Source organism: Pristiophorus japonicus, chromosome 13 (genome assembly GCF_044704955.1).
Source record: "Pristiophorus japonicus isolate sPriJap1 chromosome 13, sPriJap1.hap1, whole genome shotgun sequence".
Lineage (NCBI taxonomy): Eukaryota > Metazoa > Chordata > Chondrichthyes > Pristiophoridae > Pristiophorus > Pristiophorus japonicus.
The window spans coordinates 107,856,216-107,874,263 of NC_091989.1; the positions used below are offsets into that span (position 1 = coordinate 107,856,216).

The 18,048-nt window shown below is 43.2% G+C and overlaps 1 protein-coding gene and 1 pseudogene across 2 annotated transcripts in view; one reads left to right on the top strand and one right to left on the bottom strand.

The window, feature by feature from the left end:
• Window positions 1-18,048, top strand: part of glg1a (golgi glycoprotein 1a) — a 137,882-nt gene that overhangs the window by 33,332 nt on the left and 86,502 nt on the right. The window lies entirely within an intron of this gene.
• LOC139279041 (forkhead box protein F1-A-like) lies at window positions 15,597-16,540 on the bottom strand (annotated as a pseudogene).

The following is an 18,048-nucleotide window of genomic DNA, read 5'->3' on the forward strand; positions in this document are numbered from 1 at the left end:
GATGTTGATGGTGGAGGATTTGGTGATAGTAATGCCATTGAATGTCATGGTTTGATGGTTCGACACTCTTGTTTGCGATAGTTATTATATATCTAGAGTACAAGGGGGCAGAAGTTATGCTGCAGCTGTATAAAACCCTGGTTAGACCACATCTGGAGTACTGTGAGCAGTTCTGGGCAAAACACTTCGGGAAGGATACATTGGCTGTGGAGTGGGTGCAGCATAGCTTTACCAGAATGATACCCAGACTTCAAAGGTTAAGTTACGAGGAGAGATTACACAAATTATGGTTATGTTCTCTCAAATTTAGAAGATTAAGGGGTGATCTGCTCAAAGTTTTCAGAATATTAAGGGGAACAGATAGGGTAGATAGCGAGAAACTATTTCCGATGTGGGGGGGGGGGGGTGGGGGGGCAGACCTTTGAGTGGCTCTTTTGCCCATGTTTGGACCAAGGCTGTAACAAGGTCTGGAGCAGAGTGGTCCTGGCAGAACCCAAACTGAGCATCGGTAAGCAGGTTATTAGTGAGTGAGTGCCACTTCATAGCACTATTAACACTTTCCATCACTTTGTTGACAATTGAGAGTGGACTGATGGGGTGGTAATTGGCCGGATTGGATTTGTCCTGCTTTTTGTAGATGGGACATACCTGGACAGTTTTCCAAATAGTCGAGCAGATGTCAGTGTTGTAGCTGTACTGGAACAGCTTTACTAGAGGCACGGCTAGTTCTGGAGCACAAGTCTTCAGGACGACAACCGGGATGTTGTCGGGGCCCATAGCCGTTGCCGTATTCAGCACGTTCAGCTGTTCACGTGGAGTGAATTGAATTGGCTGAAGACTGGCTTCTGTGACGGTGGGAACCTCAGGAGGATCATCTACTTGGCACTTCTGGCTGAAGATGGTTGCAAACGTTTCAGCTTTTTGCATTCGCGTGCTGGGTTCTGCCATCATTGAGTATGGGGATATTCATGGAGCCTACTCCTCCCGTTAGTTAAATTGTCCACCACTTCACGACTGGATGTGGCAGGACTGCAGAGCTTTGATCTGATCTGTTGATTGTGGGCTCGCTCAGCTCTGTCTATAGCACGCTGCTTTTGCTGTTTAGCATGCATGTAGTCCTGTTAGTTTCCCCAAGTTGACACCTTATTTTTAGGTACGCCTGGTGTTGCTCCTGGCATGCTCTTCTGCACTCTGCATCGAAGCAGAGTTGGCCCCTTGTCTTGATGGTAATGGTTGTCGAAATCTCGATTCTCAATTTAACTAAAAAAGTGAAACTCAGACATAAACAGCTCGGTAGATGTCCCTTTAATTTACTTGCTGCAAGGAAAAGCCTTGCTGAGTCAAAGGCTCTGCGAAGACTTCCACAGAGGTTCAAAATCACTATCTTTATACAGAAGAACAAACAAAGAAATTATGGTTCCATCACGTGTATCAGTTCTGCCCTTGCGGTCAGCAAATACAGATAGAGTTCTTCAATCACTTAATTAACATTGCATTCGTTTAATTCTCTGTCTATACAAGCTTTATCTGGAACTTCTAAAATTTATCATTGCGACAGTTACTGCTGGGGAGTATAATCCCATAACAAATGGATGCTCTTTCTGTTAGGGAGGGTACGCTCACAGTTCCCTTGCTCACACAGATAGTTCCCAAGCTTCTAAATTAGTTGGCTATCAATCCAGGTTAACATGTTTATACAGAGGCAGGCTGTCTGCTGTAGGGACTTCTGGGAGAATTGAGATTCCATTTTGTTTTATTACAAAAGGGTACATTTAACAGAAAATGTAACTTTAAAAATAAATTTCCACATTCCCTCTTTTTGTCCTTTACAAGGACAACTTAATCCATTCTAATCTTGTCTGTCTTTTTCATTTCCACACAAGAACCTTCGGTAGCTGTTGCTACCATAACCCTAGCAGTGGTCTCTGTGTAATATTATTTCTCCCAACCTGGCGCAGCAGCACTTAACTAATACAAACAAAAGGTATAAGGCAAAGATTATCAGCAAGAACATGATCAAACCCTGTACCCAAGGATTTTCCCAGGGATCCCAGCCATTTGGATACCCAATTCCACAAGATGGTACTTCCCTGACCAGTAGTTTGTTTGTACTCTCACCCTCTTCCTAATATATTCAGCTAGATTGCTGATCTCTTCTGAATTATCCAGGATGTACGTACAGCATTCTTCACCAATTAACGCTCATGTCCCTCCCTCCTTGGCTAGAAGATAATCTAGGGCCATACGATTTTGGAGAGCCACCATTTCGTCATTTACCCGTTCGAAGGCCTGGGAAGTTGTGTTGGCTACTGATTCTACTAAATTAGCCAGTTCCCGTAATTGCCATTTGTTCGATGCTATTCCATAGGATGGTATTATTACCTTGACTAATTCATTTAACCATATCAAATCTCGTTTAGATCTATGGCTTCCATTGGCATCCCTTAGAGTCTTTGTTCTAATAAAGGGTATCACATATCCTAAATAACAGGACCCTGTCCAGTTGGCTGGTAACCATGGGTAGGCTTTATGGCCACAAATAAAGTAAGTGCAATTATAGGACGTCAGTCTCTGGTCCTTCCGTGCCATCCATACTCGAGTGGTCGCCCCGTCCCACCTTTTACCTGAGGTTTTATTAAGGACCATAGTCCAGCTATCTTTCTCCCGTCAACATGATTTGTCGTGGCTTGCCATTTAATCACTTGGGGACACTTGCTGCGTCCCACTTCTGGTCCTTCAATTTCATCACTTGCTAAACATATTATACCTTCAGGATTTCCTTTCCTGGGAGTAATACTTAGGAAGGGTGGCTGACGGTTATTACTATAATTTGGCTGGTACTATCCCTGGAAGGTTGTAAGATTATATCCTGCTGACCTCCATTCTGTTATATCCTTTGTTTCTGACACCTTAGTTAAGTTTGTCCTATTTTGCACTATTAACCATTCTGCCATTTCTGATTCATTAGAGGGGACGGATCTTGGGGGAATACCCCCTTTGGAGTGGACAGGTCCATGGGGACATATCCAATAGTCAGACAAGTTCCTTTCTTGAGCATACTTATGACTCAGTGCCATAATACATTTTCCTGTCGTTCTCTTTTTGTGTTTCCGTACCCCTGGTTCTGTCAATGACACAAGGCACAACCCTGTTGAGCACAGCACTATCAGTCCCCATAGTCCATACAGTTCCTTATTCATTCCTCCTTGTCGGGTGCCCTTTTGCAATGGAATGCATGGATCCATGTTGGTCTTTTATCTTTATTGCAGTATTAGTTGTCAGCAAGACCTGGTATGGTCCTTCAAATCTCGGTTGTAGGCTGCTTTTTCTTTTAAAGACTTTGACACAAACAAAATGTCCAGGCTCCAGATTATGACACTTCCCTTCTGGTTCGACCTGTGCTTCTTTTATCTGTGAATGAAAGCTGGAAATACATTTGGTTGGTGCAATACAATAATTCAACATATTTTCTTCCATTTTATGGATGTCCATTTGTTTTGCCGTAAACAGAGCAGTAAAAGATAGTCGCTGGGGACGTCTCACAACTATCTCATGCGGTGACAAGCCTGTTGTTCTGTTAGTTGCAGATCGCATTATCATCAAGGCTAGGGGCAGCAGTTCTACCCATTTTTGTCCAGTGTCATTGCATAATTTCGCCAGCTTATTTTTAAGCATTCCATTATATCTTTCGACAAGTCCAGCTGATTGTGGATGATAACTGCAATGAAAACGTTGGTTGATCTGTAATGCTTTATACATTTCTTTTATAACAGTTCCTGTAAAATGTGACCATTGTCACTAGAAAGCTTTGTCGGAATTCCGAAGCGCGGTACGATTTTTTTTTAACACAAATTTAGCGACAGTAGTGGCATCGGCCTTTTTACATGGAAAGGCTTCAATCCATCTAGAGGACACATCTACAATAACTAATACATACTTAAATCCCATACACATAGGTAATTCAATAAAATCCATTTGTAAATGTACAAAAGGCCCCATTGGATTTGGGTGGGAGGCAGATTCTACCTTTTCCGTTTTACCTGGATTCATTGTCTGACAGGTACACAATTTTCACAGATTTGTTTTGCAACTGCCGAAATACCTGGTGCATACCAAGTTGCCAAAATATAATCTGCCCCCCCTTTTTTTAGTATTTGTATTTATCGTTGGATTACAAAATGTCAAATATGGTAATACTGTTTTTTTTAAAATCGGACTTCTCATTTATGCTTATAGTGATTCACAGATCACAGAATGCAAAGTACTTATTTTATAATTGTGTGCCCAACTTCAAAGCTGAACATCAAGAACTCCAATCTTTTGCTCTGTAACTTCAATTTATGATAGTGTCTCATAAATTACAGCCTTTTAAGCTATAGCTTCTGGCACAGCAATTGTGTAATTTTATTAAAAGGCTTCCAAACCCAAGATTTTTTTTTTCCCCAATACACCCAAAATGTTTGTCAAGGAGAACCACTTGAAATATCTCAAATTCCAATTTAAATATTTTACTGCCAATTTTTTTTCGATTTAAAAATCTCTTTATTGAACTAGAAACTTTCGCGTCAAGGTTTTACACAAAGGAAAATGGAAGAGTACTTTCCCAGCCTGCAGCCTCAAGTGCCCCACACAGGCTTTTTTTAAAAAAAGGCATTACAACTTCTCTTCTCCATTCTTTATCTCACTCCTAGACTAAATTTATTGTCTTTCAACTCAATGCAATTAATGATTTCGACAAGTAAGTGAGCATGTCAAATAAATTCTCTTTTTTTTAAAGCGCCGGGACCATGCATTTTTTATCTTATTGCTCAACAAACCTATATCCTTTGGGCATTTCCTATCTCCGTAACTTATCATCTGAATAAATCCACATGTGCATTTCTAACTTCAAACTTCCTACATACAGGACAACACTACAAAGGGTTTAAAAAATTTTTTTCACTGTCTGCTAAAACTGGTGGAGCTAAAACAAACACACAGCTTCACCACTTTTCCAAACAGGCTTTCATTCATTCCGCAGTCAAAAATTTTACACAGCACTCAAAGACATTCACAAAAGTCTCTCTTCATTCAACAAAGTTTATTGTTTGGCCGGCTCTATTTTTGGATCCATATACATGATTGATTTACTTTCTCTGTTAATTTTACGTGGGCTCGGAGAATCTGAACCCAGGCTTTTTCTATTTCTTTCTTTTTACCTCTTCAACCTGTCTCTATAAGACACTCCTCTAGGCATGTTATCCTTTCTAAATTAAATGAACCATCGGGTGAAAATGGCCTGTTTGCACCCTTAGCCCACTTTACCCAATTTTTTTAGGTGGTCAATTGAAGACTGACCACAATTCTGGTGCATAAAATAGGCTGGTGTGCCCTTTGGTGGTGGTTTATTTGCTCTGACACCCATTCTGGATGATTAAGATTTTTTCACACTTTCTGATCTCTCAATCCTTTCGGTCAATGAGTTCTCTGCGCCCACTTCTCCTGGCCGTCACGTGGCCTGAAAAGGCTCTTAATTCGGGCTCAGTCTGGGTGTTTGAGATATTTTGACACGAACCAATCATAGTTGATCAATCAGTTACTGTTTCTTTTCTCAATCAAATTTTGCTTTTCCGAATCACAATTTTCCCAAGTGACCGTTCCCGTTTCGTTAATTGCAATGTCACACAAGTACTGAACACAACAGTATAACAAGGACAATTAAGACAAACCACATCCACGTGGGTATACAAATCATAACCGTAAACTCTATCTAAACATATAGTCAATTCTCAATCTGCGTTTTACGCCACTACAGCCGGAGTCCTTAATTTATGTAAAATATCTCTTCCCTTGACGCCGTACACTTGTACTGCCACGCTTCGGGTCAATATCTGGTTCTCTCTTTCAAGGACTCTGATCCTCTCTTTCAAGGATCACCTTTTTCGATCAACAGTGCTCTTTTACCTTATACTAATGAAGATCTCCCTGGGCTGTTTCCAGATCGGATATTTTTCAGGATCAGATCCCTTCTGCCTTCAAGCCGAGAAGGAAATAATAAAAAATAACTTTAGCTCTTCAATGTCGAGTCTCGTAGATCGCAGTACCTCCACTGTGGACAACAGATTACATATGCGATTCAACAGTAAAGAGACCCTTTGCGAGCAAAAGGCTCACCTTATTCTGGCCAGTTAAGCCCTTCACTGAAGAGGCACTATGTCCGCATCCGTTCACTCACAGAATAGAGGGTAAGCAATCTCTGTGGAACCTCCAAGAAACTCTCGAAATCTCGACTCTCAATTTAACTAAAAAAGTGAAACTCATAGACATAAACAGCTCGGTAGATGTCCCTTTAATTTACTTGCTGCAAGGAAAAGCCTTGCTGAGTCAAAGGCTCTGCGAAGACTTCCACAGAAGTTCAAAATCACATTGTTTGTTCTTCTGTATAAAGATAAAGAAATTATGGTTCCCTCACGTGTATCAATTCTGCCCCTGTGGTCAGCAAATGCCGATAAGGAGTTCTTCAATCACTTAACATTACATTCGTTTAATTCTCTACATATCTATACAAACTTTATCTGGAACTTCTAAGATTTATCATTGGGACAGTTACTGCTAGGGAGTATAATCCCAAAACAAATGGATGCTCTTTCTGTTCGGGAGGGTATGCTCAAGGTTCCCTCGCTCACACAGATGGTTCCCAAACTTCTAAATTAGTTGGCTATCAATTAAGGTTAACATGTTTATACAGAGGCAGGTTGTCTGGGAGAATTGAGATTCCATTTTGTTTTATTACAAAAGGGTACATTTAACAGAAAATGTAACTTTAAAAGTAAATTTCCACATGGTAGAGAGGAATATACCAGGCCATGAGGTTACAGATTGCGGTGGAGTATAATTCTGGTGCTGCTGATGGCCCACAGCACCTCACGCATGGCCAGTTTTGAGCTGCTAGATCCGTTCTGAATCTATCCCATTTAAGACTGTGGTAGTGCCACACAACACGATGGATGATGTCCTCAGTGTGAAGGCGAGTCTGTCTCCATAAGGATTGCAATGATCACTGCTACCAATGCTGTCCTGGACAGATGCATCTGCGACAGGTAGATTGGTGAGGATTAGGTCAAATAGGCCGCCAGACTCTGCCTGCACAAAGGAAAAACCATGTCCTTCAGGACTTAGCCAGCTCGGTTAGTAGTAGTGCTACCAAGCCACTCTTGGTGAAAAACATTGAAGTCCCCGACTCAGAGTATATTCTGTGCCCTTGCTACCTTCAGTGCTGCTTCCACGTGGTGTTCAACATGGAGGAGCACTGATTCATCAGCTGAGGAGGGAGGTAGGTGGTAATTAGCAGGAGGTTTGCTTGACCTGAAGTCAAGAGACTTAATGGGGTCTGGATAATGCTGAGGACTCCCAGGGCCATACCCTCCTGACTGTACACCACTGTGTTGCCACCTCTGGTGGGTCTGGCCTGTCGGTGGGACAGGACAATACCCAAGGATGGTGATGGAGGCATCTGGGACATTGGCTGCAAGGTATGATTCTGTGAGCATGGCTATGTCAGGTGTTGCTTGACTAGTCTGTGGGACAGCTCTCCCAATTTTGGCACAAATTCCCAGATGTTAGTGAGGGGGACTTTGCAGGGTCGACTGGGCTGGGTGTGCTGTGGTCGTGCCCGAAGTCTGTGCTGAGATTGATGTCAGGTGGACCATCGGTTGTTTTATTGTTTCCTGTAGTGCTTTGTTACAACTGAGTGACTTGCTCGACCATTTCAGAAGGAAGTTAAATTTCAGAAGGCAGTTAAGAGTCAACCACATTGCTGTGGGTCTGGAGTCACATGTAGGCCAGACCACATAAGGACGGCAGATTTCCGTCCCTAAAGGACATTAGTGAACCAGTTAGGTTTTTACAACAATCGAATACTTTCATGGTCACCATTACTGATGCTAGCTTTTTAAAATTCCAGATTTATTTAATTAACTGAATTTAAATTCCCTAGTTGCCATGATGAGATTTGAATTCTTCTCTGGATCATTAGTCTAAGCCTCTAGATTGCTAGTCCAGTAACATAAGCATGAAGCTACTGTTCTTATAAAACTTGAGATTTGGGAAGACTGCCAACATGATGCCCATTTTCAAAAAGGGCAGCAATGGAGACATTGGCAACCACAGAACCATTAGACTTGCTTCAATCCTGTGTAAGATAATGGAATTGATTATCAGGTGTAAACTTGTGGATTCTTTGTACAATAATCAAGTAAACCGTCATGGATTTAGAAGGGGAAGCTGTTCGCTGACCAGCTTCCTCCTGCAATGACTGAGGAAATTGCATCCCAAGTGGACTGTGAAAAGCTCTGACATATTTTACCTAGACTTCCAAAAAGCATTTCACACAGTTTCTCTCAAAACACCTTGAGATGAGCTCCAAGCTCTGCTTGCCTCCCTTTGCTCTCGAGATCTCCCCTTTCGATCCAAACAAGCTTCTCATGGGCCTTATCCCCTGGATGAGCAAAGTCTGACTGCATGCGCAGAAGAACACACAAGTTCATGTAGCTAATCACTTTGTTTTGAATACCTCTCTTAAATTTCCCTTAACCTTCTCTGTTCTAAGGAGAACAACCCTAGCTTCTCTAGTCTATCCACATAACTCAAGTCCCTCATCCCTGGAATCATTCTTGTAAATCCTTTCTGCACTCTTTCTTAGGCCTTCACATCCTTCCTAAATTGTGGTGCCCCAAATTGGGGACACTTCCTGTTGAGGCCAAATCAGTGTTTTATAAAGTTTCATCATAACTTCCTTGCTTTTGTACTCTCTGCCTCTCTTTATGAAGCCCAGTGTCCTGTATGCTTTTTTAATCGCTTTCTCAATCTGCCCTGCCACTCAACGATTGGTGCACATATACTGACAGGTGTCTCTGTTCATACACTCCCTTTAGGATCGTACCCTTTAGTTTATATTGCATGTGTAATAAAGGACTAATTAGCAATCTTGTCGTGCGAGGCCCCTTGGGGAAGAGTGATCATAATATGGTAGAATTCTTTAAGATGGAGAGTGACACAGATAACCTTCCGGAAATACTAGGGGACCGAGGGTCTAGTGAGAAGGAGGAACTGAAGGAAATCCTTATTGGATGGGAAATTGTGTTGGGGAAACTGATGGGATTGAAGACCAATAAATCCCTGGGGCCTGATAGTCTGCATCCCAGAGTACTTAAGGAAGTGGCCCTAGAAATAGTGGATGCATTGGTGATCATTTTCCAACAGTCTATTGACTCTGGATCAGTTCCTATGGACTGGAGGGTAGCTAATGTAACACCACTTTTTAAAAAAGGGAGAGAAAACGGGTAATTATAGACTGGTTAGCCTGACATTGGTAGTGGGGAAAATGGAATCAATTATTGAAGATGAAATAGCGCATTTGGAAAACAGTGACTATCGATCCTAGTCAACATGGATTTATGAAAGGGAAATCATGCTTGATACATCTAGAATTTTTTGAGGATGTAACTAGTAGAGTGGACAGGGGAGAACCAGTGGATGTGGTGTATTTGGACTTTCAAAGGGCTTTTGACAAGGTCCCACACAAGAGATTGGTGTGCAAAATCAAAGCACATGGTATTGGGGGTAATGTACTGACGTGGATAGAGAACTGGTTGGCAGACAGGAAACAGGAAGTTGGGATAAACTGGTACTTTTCAGAATGGCAGGCAGTGACTAGTGGGACCCCAGCTATTTACATTATACATCAATGATTTGGAGGAAGGAATTGAGTGTAATATCTCCAAGTTTGCAGATGACATTAAGCTGGGTGGCGGTGCGAGCTGTGAGGAGGATGCTAAGAGGCTGCAGGGTGACTTGGACAGGTTAGGTGAGTGGGCAAATGCATGGCAGATGCAGTATAATGTGGATAAATGTGAGATTATCCACTTTGGTGGCAAAAACAGGAAGGCAGAATATTATCTGAATGGCGGCAGATTAGGAAACTGGGAGGTGCAACGAGACCTGGGTGTCATGGTACATCAGTCATTGAAAGTTGGCATGCAGGTACAGCAGGTGGTGAAGAAGGCAAATGGTATGTTGGCCTTCATAGCTATGGGATTTGAGTATAGGAGCAGGAAGGTCTTACTGCAGTTGTACAGGGCCTTGGTGAGGCTTCACCTGCAATATTGTGTTCAGTTTTGGTCTCCTAATCTGAGGAAGGACGTCCTTGCTATTGAGGGAGTGTAGCAAAGGTTTCCTGGGATGGCAGGACTGACATATGAGGAGAGACTGGATCGACTGGGCCTGTATTCACTGGAGTTTAGAAGGATGAGAGGGGATCTCTTGGGGAAACACAAAATTCTGACGGGACTGGACAGGTTAGATGCGGGAAGAATGTTCCCGATGTTGGAAGTCCAGAACCAGGGGACACAGTCTAAGGATAAGGGGTAAACCATTTAGAACTGAGATGAGGAGAAACTATTTCACTGAGTTGTTAACCTGTCGAATTCTCTACCAGTTCGTTGGATATATTCGAGTGGGAGTTAGATATGGCCCTTACGGCTAAAGGGATCAAGGGGTATGGAGAGAAAGCATCTTGTTGAATGGTGGTGCAGGCTCGAAGGGCCGAATGGCCTACTCCTGCACCTATTTTCTATATCTCCATGTTCTTCCTAACAAAATGTATCACTTAAATTTCATCTACCCATCACTGTTCACTATACTTCCAAATTTTGAAATTGTGCCCTGTACACCCATGTCCAAGTCATTAATATATATCATGAAAAGCTGTGGTCCCAGAACCAACCCCTGGGGAACACCAATGTATACCTTCCTCTAGTCGGAAAAACAACCGTTCACCACTACTCTGTTTCCTGTCACTTAGTGAGTTTCGTATCCATGCTGCCACTGTCCCTTTTATTCCATGAGCTTCAACTTTGCTGGCAAGCCTATTATGTGGCACTTTATCAAACTCCTTTTGGAAGTCCATATATACCACATTGCCTTCATCAACCCTCTGTTGCCTTAACAAAAAACTTGATCAAGTTCGTTAAACATGATTTGCCTTTAACAAATCCGTGCTGGCTTTCCTTAATTAATCCACACTTGTCTAAGTAACTTAATTTCGTCCCTGATTATCATTTCTAAAAGCTTCCCCACTACTGAGGTTAAATGGACTGCCTGTAGTTGCTGGGTTTTTCCTAAAAGGTTATGGGGAGTGGGCAGGGAAGTGAAGCGGAGCCAATGCTCAGATCTTATTAAATGACACAACTGGCTTGAGGGGCCAGGTGGCCTACTCCTGCTCCAATTATGTTCTTGCTGCTTTTTTGAACAAGGGTGTAACATTTGTAATTCTCCAGTTCTCTGGCACCACCTCTGTATCCAAGGAAAATTGGAAGATTATGGAGAGTACCTCTGCAACTTCCTTCTTAACCTCCCTCAGCATCCAAGGATGCATCCGATCTGGTCCACTTATCAACTTCAGTACAGCCAGCCTTTCTAGTACTGCCTCTTTTTTAATCAATTTTAATCATCCAGTATCTCCACTACCACCTCTTTCACTAACTTTGGTAGCAAATCGAAGGAAGTTGTACTCAAACTGTACAGTGTTCTGGTCATACCATATCTTGAGTACGATGTCCCATTCTAGTCACTGAGACACAAGGTAAGCAAACATTCAAGTGCTGGGGGCAGTGCAGAGACAAGGTATTTGGCTCATCCCTAGCATTAAAGGTTTGAGTTGGGAGGAAAACTGGAGGCATTTGAGTTTTTCAATCTTAAAAGAACACATCTGAGAGGTGATCTTCTTTATGTATGTAAAATAGTGATCTGTATGGAAAAGGTAAGACTAGAAAATAAAATTAAATTGTAAGAGTAGAACCTGGTGCTACAGGTTCAAAATGGTAAATGGCAAATTTAGGACTGCTAATAGGAAGTTCTTCATGCAGAATGATCAATACAGGCATGATGGGCTGTATCATTCTGATTCTATAACTTGAGAGATTGGTCAAATGGAAATAAAGCCGTTCTTCTATCTCCATGCCAACTTCAATGTGGCTGTAGGAATTTACAATGGTAAATTAGAGATTTTAAGACCATTCTTTATTCCCACAGACTTGTGCACTGTTGACTTTGGCCTATGCAGTACTTATGAGTACAATGTTCAATTGTGGAGTTTTGTAAATGTACGTCATCAGTTCACTGGAGTATGTCAAAGCTCTTGAGTTTCTGAATTCCATCTTTGTAGTTTTACAGCTCGGTGTTGGTGCTTACAGGGCATTTTAAGCCATGTGTATTCTATGAAGCAAAACTGAGGCAGTTGGAAATGTTCGGGTAGATAATGAGGTAATGACCAGAGCAAGAGAACTATTCACAACACTGACCACACAAAGTTCATACATTTAGTTATTACAGGAACTACTACATGAAGTACTTGGCCATAGTGGCAAGTTGCTGCAAAATCTAAGGCTGCTTACTTATCCTGCAGAGTGAGCGGATGATTACTGCTAATTTGTTGAGATGTTTGGAAAACCTGGCTTGTTGAACTGTGGCAGCTTTATTCCAGGTCTTGTCCCTTAACAGTTGAAGTGTGATCCCAGAGTCTGAACTTGGTTACAGGCAAACTTGAAAGCAGCGCCCATATTGTTGAGTTGCTAAAGGAGCTACAGCAAATGGAGAAGTTGGCTTTCAGTTGTCGTCGAGCTCCCTCAATGTTGATGTTTAGGGCCTCCTGTTGCTCGACTCTTTCTAAAGCAGGGTGAGGAGTGTACTATTAAAGCAGTCCTTCATATTCACTTTTCTATAGCTGAATTCAGATTTTCAAATGTTTTAACAGATCATTATACTGTACATATTAGTTTTTATCCAGTTTTAAAAAGAATTAATGAGCACTCCTGGTTAAAGTTTATTCAGTGGTACAGTGGTGGTATATTCACATGCAAGTTTTTTTCTTTCTCCTACTTAGGACTAACTGTTTTTACCACCCTTCCTGTAGATATTGACTCATTGCTGAGATCAGGTTCCATGGGCACCTTTCAACCCCCTTGCTTAAGTTGGCATTATTCATGTGTGAACTGTGGCAGTGACTGACAGGTTTCTGGATTGATCATCTCAGCTGAGCCAATCCTGTCCTGAAGTGCACTTCCAGCAAGGGTTGTTGGCTGTGAAGCGGACACTGTAACCCTGACTGCTTTTTCTGCTCCTTGCTCCCTTACCTAGGACAGCAAAGCCCTGCTGTAGTATCAGTGATCTTATCTGGTCTGTATGGCTCGCCTACTTGCCCACTAAGACACTGAAGGACACACTGATTAATTTTTTTACGGGAAGCTGAGTTTTTAGTATGTGAAAAGCTCTGTCCCTTCCCCTCCTGAACATGCCTTCTGTAGACCTGTTCCCACACCTGTCATTGCTGCTCTGTTCACTGCTGGTTAGCACATGACTATTCTTGTGACGCCATGCCTCCAGTTTTCACTAGGGTTCTACACATTAGTCTCCCAGTGCGCCAGTCTTAAATGACTTGCCTGTAGGACTCGGCCATGCAGTACCAATCTAACTAATGGTTGTAGCAGTTTTCCACATTCCCAGAGAGGTTGGATCTCAAAATATTTGGTACGAGCCTTGTTTCAGAACTGCCTTGACCCTCGGGCAGCTAGCTTATGTTGTGTAGTGATATTACTAGTGTAGTGATATTACTCTTAATTACCTTGGCCACTGTGCTGGAACTGCTTAGCTGTCCCTTGGCCTGTAGAATGCAACCGATATGGTAGCAAAAGAATAGCTACATAGCAGAAAGGAGTGGTTCTTTTTGGTGCGTAGGATTCAACTGATGAACCTATGTAGCTGTTGACTTCATGTGTTTCATAAACTTTTGATCAGCATTTGCAATTCTCATCATCATAGGCAGTCCCTCGAGTCGAGGATGACTTGCATCCACTTGCCAAAAAGTTCACGGGTGTTTCAATGAAGGTCCTAATGTTCCAGGTCCCGAATTAAATCTTGAAGGGTGGGAGATGCCTGTGTGAGGATTTTTTTTTACTTGTGGTGGCCGTTGCACACCAGCCACCACATGGGCTTGACAGAGCTAGGTCTTGGTCCAGCGGCAAGGATGACTGGAGACCATCTCTGTGGCTTGGACCTAGTGCGCATACATCGCAGTGTGGGCTGGTTTGTGCTGCTTCTGGGCCCCGAACTCATGCCTTTCCTTGGCCCCAATCACGTCCCTCTACAATCTCTCGCCGCTCCTTTGCCCCGACCTCGCCGCTCCTGCAATACCTGCCCACGCTCCACTCTGCGACCTGGATCTTGGTGACGTCCAATCCAGTCACCCTCTTCGTTGCCATTGCTCTCCTGCTCCAGCACGTGCTGCTCCCTGGAGTGGTATGCCGCCATGCTGCTCCTTCCGCTCCTCGGCCTGTTCCGATGGTGCTCGCAGGTTGGGGGCTGTGCAGATCTAGTGTCACTACGGTCAACAAGCTGCAAAGGGTAGCTAGCACAGAGCCCAAGAGTCGATTGCATGTGGGTTAGCTTGGGTTCTGAAAATGGATCATTGACCTGAAATGTTAACCCTACCTTCCCCTCTACAGATGCTTCCTGACCTGTGTTTGCAGTGTTTTCTGTGTTTTATTATTAATGAGTTTGCAATAATTCTTGGCGGGAATAAGGTCTTTGTAGATGTGATAATTACTTTGTACCTTGTGAATAAGATGGTATCACACCTCAATCCAAAAATCTTGGGATTGTCTAAATTGGCTTGTAGTTCTATAATCTGGATCTTGCGAGACCAAGCATGCAGCACTGACTCCCGTTTCATTCTGACAGTGGGTTTAAGGCTACTTTGAGCCAATTGAATAAGTGACTTTGTTTGAACTGTTGTATTACTGTACGTTGCACAACTTGAATATGAAAACAGTCTTTGGATCATCAAAGTGTGCTCTTGTAAATCAAAAGATGTAGAGGATGAATGTACTATATTTCAGCCCATTGCACGGTTATGCAATAAACTTGTTATTGATTGCTTTAATGAATGCTGTCATCTCCCAGCACTGCTTTAAACAGCCCTGTACTAGTGCAGTGAGGACACAATGAAAATATTGTGTAATTTCTGACCTTCCCATCGGAATGACCAAATACAAGTCGTTTTGTATCCATGTGGCACAAAGTCACTGTAGCTTACTGTCATTTGCAGAATTTGAACGTTATAATATTTACATTGTCATTCAAGGAAGTAGTTTGTCCTCTGTTTTGTAACTGTTAGTTATTTATTGCAAAGATTGTAGTTTAAAGATTTTAGATTGTCTGGGAAGGTTGTTTGAGATTTTACAAAACTTTGTGCAACAGCGCCATAGGTTTCATTGCATTTCATTCAGTCATCAAGATTTCAGTTTGGTTTCTGCCACTTGAAATCACTATTAAAACCACAGTGGCATATGTATAAAGTTTAAAACAGAACCTTCAGGCTTTAAAAATGAACTCAATCTGCGGAGAAGATGTACAGGTTGAACCTCTCTAATCCGGCACCCTCGGGACCTGGCCTGTGCCGGACAAGAGAATTTGGCTGACCACGGGAGGTCATGCCAACCCCAGACTTAAAAATCCCACAGTCAGCAAAGTTTTAGAATTGCTTCCTACAAAAGCTATTTTTGCTAATCTGTAACTAGTATCATGGGCTCCGTACCCTGTATATCTGCTGCGTCGTGGCTATTTTGATGTAACTAGGATTGATCTAGGGAGTGTGCTAGCAGGTTGGAAGTGGGATTCTCTGACTGGTTGCATGGCGAGAGGGGCTGCTGTTTGATGTAAGGAGCCCTGTTGTTCAGTGCGGAAGCCGAAGGAGCCCATGCTGAAGCTGAGGTAATGTACATGGAGTGTGACTCCATCATCCCACCGCCTGTCAGCAAGGGAGATGTAGGAAGTGAGCTCTCGACGTGTTGGAATAGTCCCTGACTGAAGATCCTGTACAGCTTCCCATATAGTGACCATTGTTGGCTGAGAGGTGGTGATATGATGATGGGAGACAGAACCCATGCTGTCAACATTGCTGGGCAAATGTCCATTCATCACGCTCATGCTACTTTCTATAGAAAGGCTCTTGGGGGCACAGGAGATGGATCCTCTTGACCCCTTGGAATTTTTAGATCTCTGGGATGTGGTTGAACTCCACTCTGTTCATCATGCTGTGCATGGGCTTAAGGGCTTGGCATTTCCTGCAAAAGCCCCTCGGTCGATGCCTGAAGGAGCCCTTCTCAAACATGAACTCACTGGCCAGGTCAATGGTCCACTAATGGCCTTTGCCAGATCTGCCCACGCCCTTGGGCTGTTTGATAAAGTACTTGTTCAAGGAGAGGTTGTGACGCATGGAGTTCTTCCAGCCTTGGTAGGAGCCTTGGGTGGGGGGTGGGGGGGGGGGGGGGGAGGAAAGGGAAGCAGCGTTGGAGGGACTGGTAGATCGAGCTGAGAGTCAATCGCTTGGTGGGAGAGCTTTGGATAGCCATCACAATCAGGGCTATAAGGATTACGGTGGCTTTTCTGGGCGCCATATGCCAGCGTTTGTTTTCTTAGTTTTTGTAGTGGTGGTGGCTGATTCCATCAGAGGTCTGACAATGCTGCTGACAATAACCCGGCCGGGTTTAAATAAACACTAAGATCCCCTCACCTCACACCTGGTCGGGCCCTCACCTCCTCTCTGACCCGGCAGTGCTCCTGCCTGCTCTGCAGTGCCTCGTTCTATTCCTATGATCTCGACCCCATTTTCAGGCATGATGGCTGTGAAGCAGTTCCTGTGGACATGGGGAAATGATTCGCTAATTTCATGTAAGAAAGGATTTCTATCTGGCCTCCAAGTCCAACATCTAAAAGGTGAGCAGCAGCTCGGTGGGTGTTGTTGGGAGGGGGCAGCAAAGATGTCACTGGTCCCTGAGGGCCGCTCACTGGTGTTTGTGCCCCAGATCTGTGGCAGATTTCAGCCTGTTTTTCTTTGGTTGATGTCTGTGCCGTTTGGAGGAATCTGCTTTTGTGGGCACCCAAGTGCTTTATCATGTATAGGGATTTGTGTAAATACAGCAATCGGCCTCTCCCTGTTGTCTTAATATCCATACACTTAAATGACTCAACTTGATGAACACAGGACACAGCGCAGGTTGTGACCTCCACCTCCCGGCCGGGAATGTTGCTGGACCCAGAGTGCCAGATTTGAGGGGTTCAACCTGTATTGGAAAGGCTGGCTGTACTTAAAGTAGATAAATCACCAGGAGCGGATGGGATGCATCCTAGGATACCGAGGAAATTGAGGGCGGAAATCATGGAGGTACCGGCCATAATGTTCCAATCCTCCATCGTTATGGGGGTGGTGCCAGAGGACTGGAGAATTGCAAATGTTACAACATTGTTCCAAAAAAGTGTGTAAAGATAAACCCAGCAACTACAGGCCAGTCAGTTTAACCTCGGTAGTGGGGAAGCTTTTAGAAACCGTAATTGGAGACAAAATTTAAGTCACTTGGATAGGGGTGGATTAATTAAGGAAAGCCGGCACGGATTTCTTCAAGGCAAATTGAGTTTTTTTTGATAAGGTAACGGGGTTGATGAGGGTAATGCGGTTGATGTCGTGTACATGGATTTCCAAAAGGCGTTCGACAAAGTGCCACATAATAGGCTTGCCAGCAAAGTTGAAGCCCATGGAATAAAAGGGACAGTGGCAGCCTGCATTCGAAATTGGCTAAGTGACAGGAAACGGTAAATTTGCAGATGACGCAAAACTTTGAAGTATAGTGAACAGTGAGGAGGAGACTTTAGGAAGACATAGACTGGCTGGTGAAATGGGCAGACATGTGGCAGATGAAATTTAACACAGAAAAGTGTGAAGTGATGCATTTTGGTAGGAAGAATGAAGAGGACAAATAAACTAAATGGTAAATTTTAAAGGGTGTGCACGAAGAGAGAAACCTGGGGGTATGTGTGTATAAATCGTTGAAGGTGGCAGGGCTGGTTGAGAAAGCAGTTAAAAAGGCTTGCAGAATCCTAGGCTTCATAAATAGAGGTATAGAGTACAAAAGTGTGGAAATTATGATGAACCTGTATACAATATTGGTTTGGCCCCAA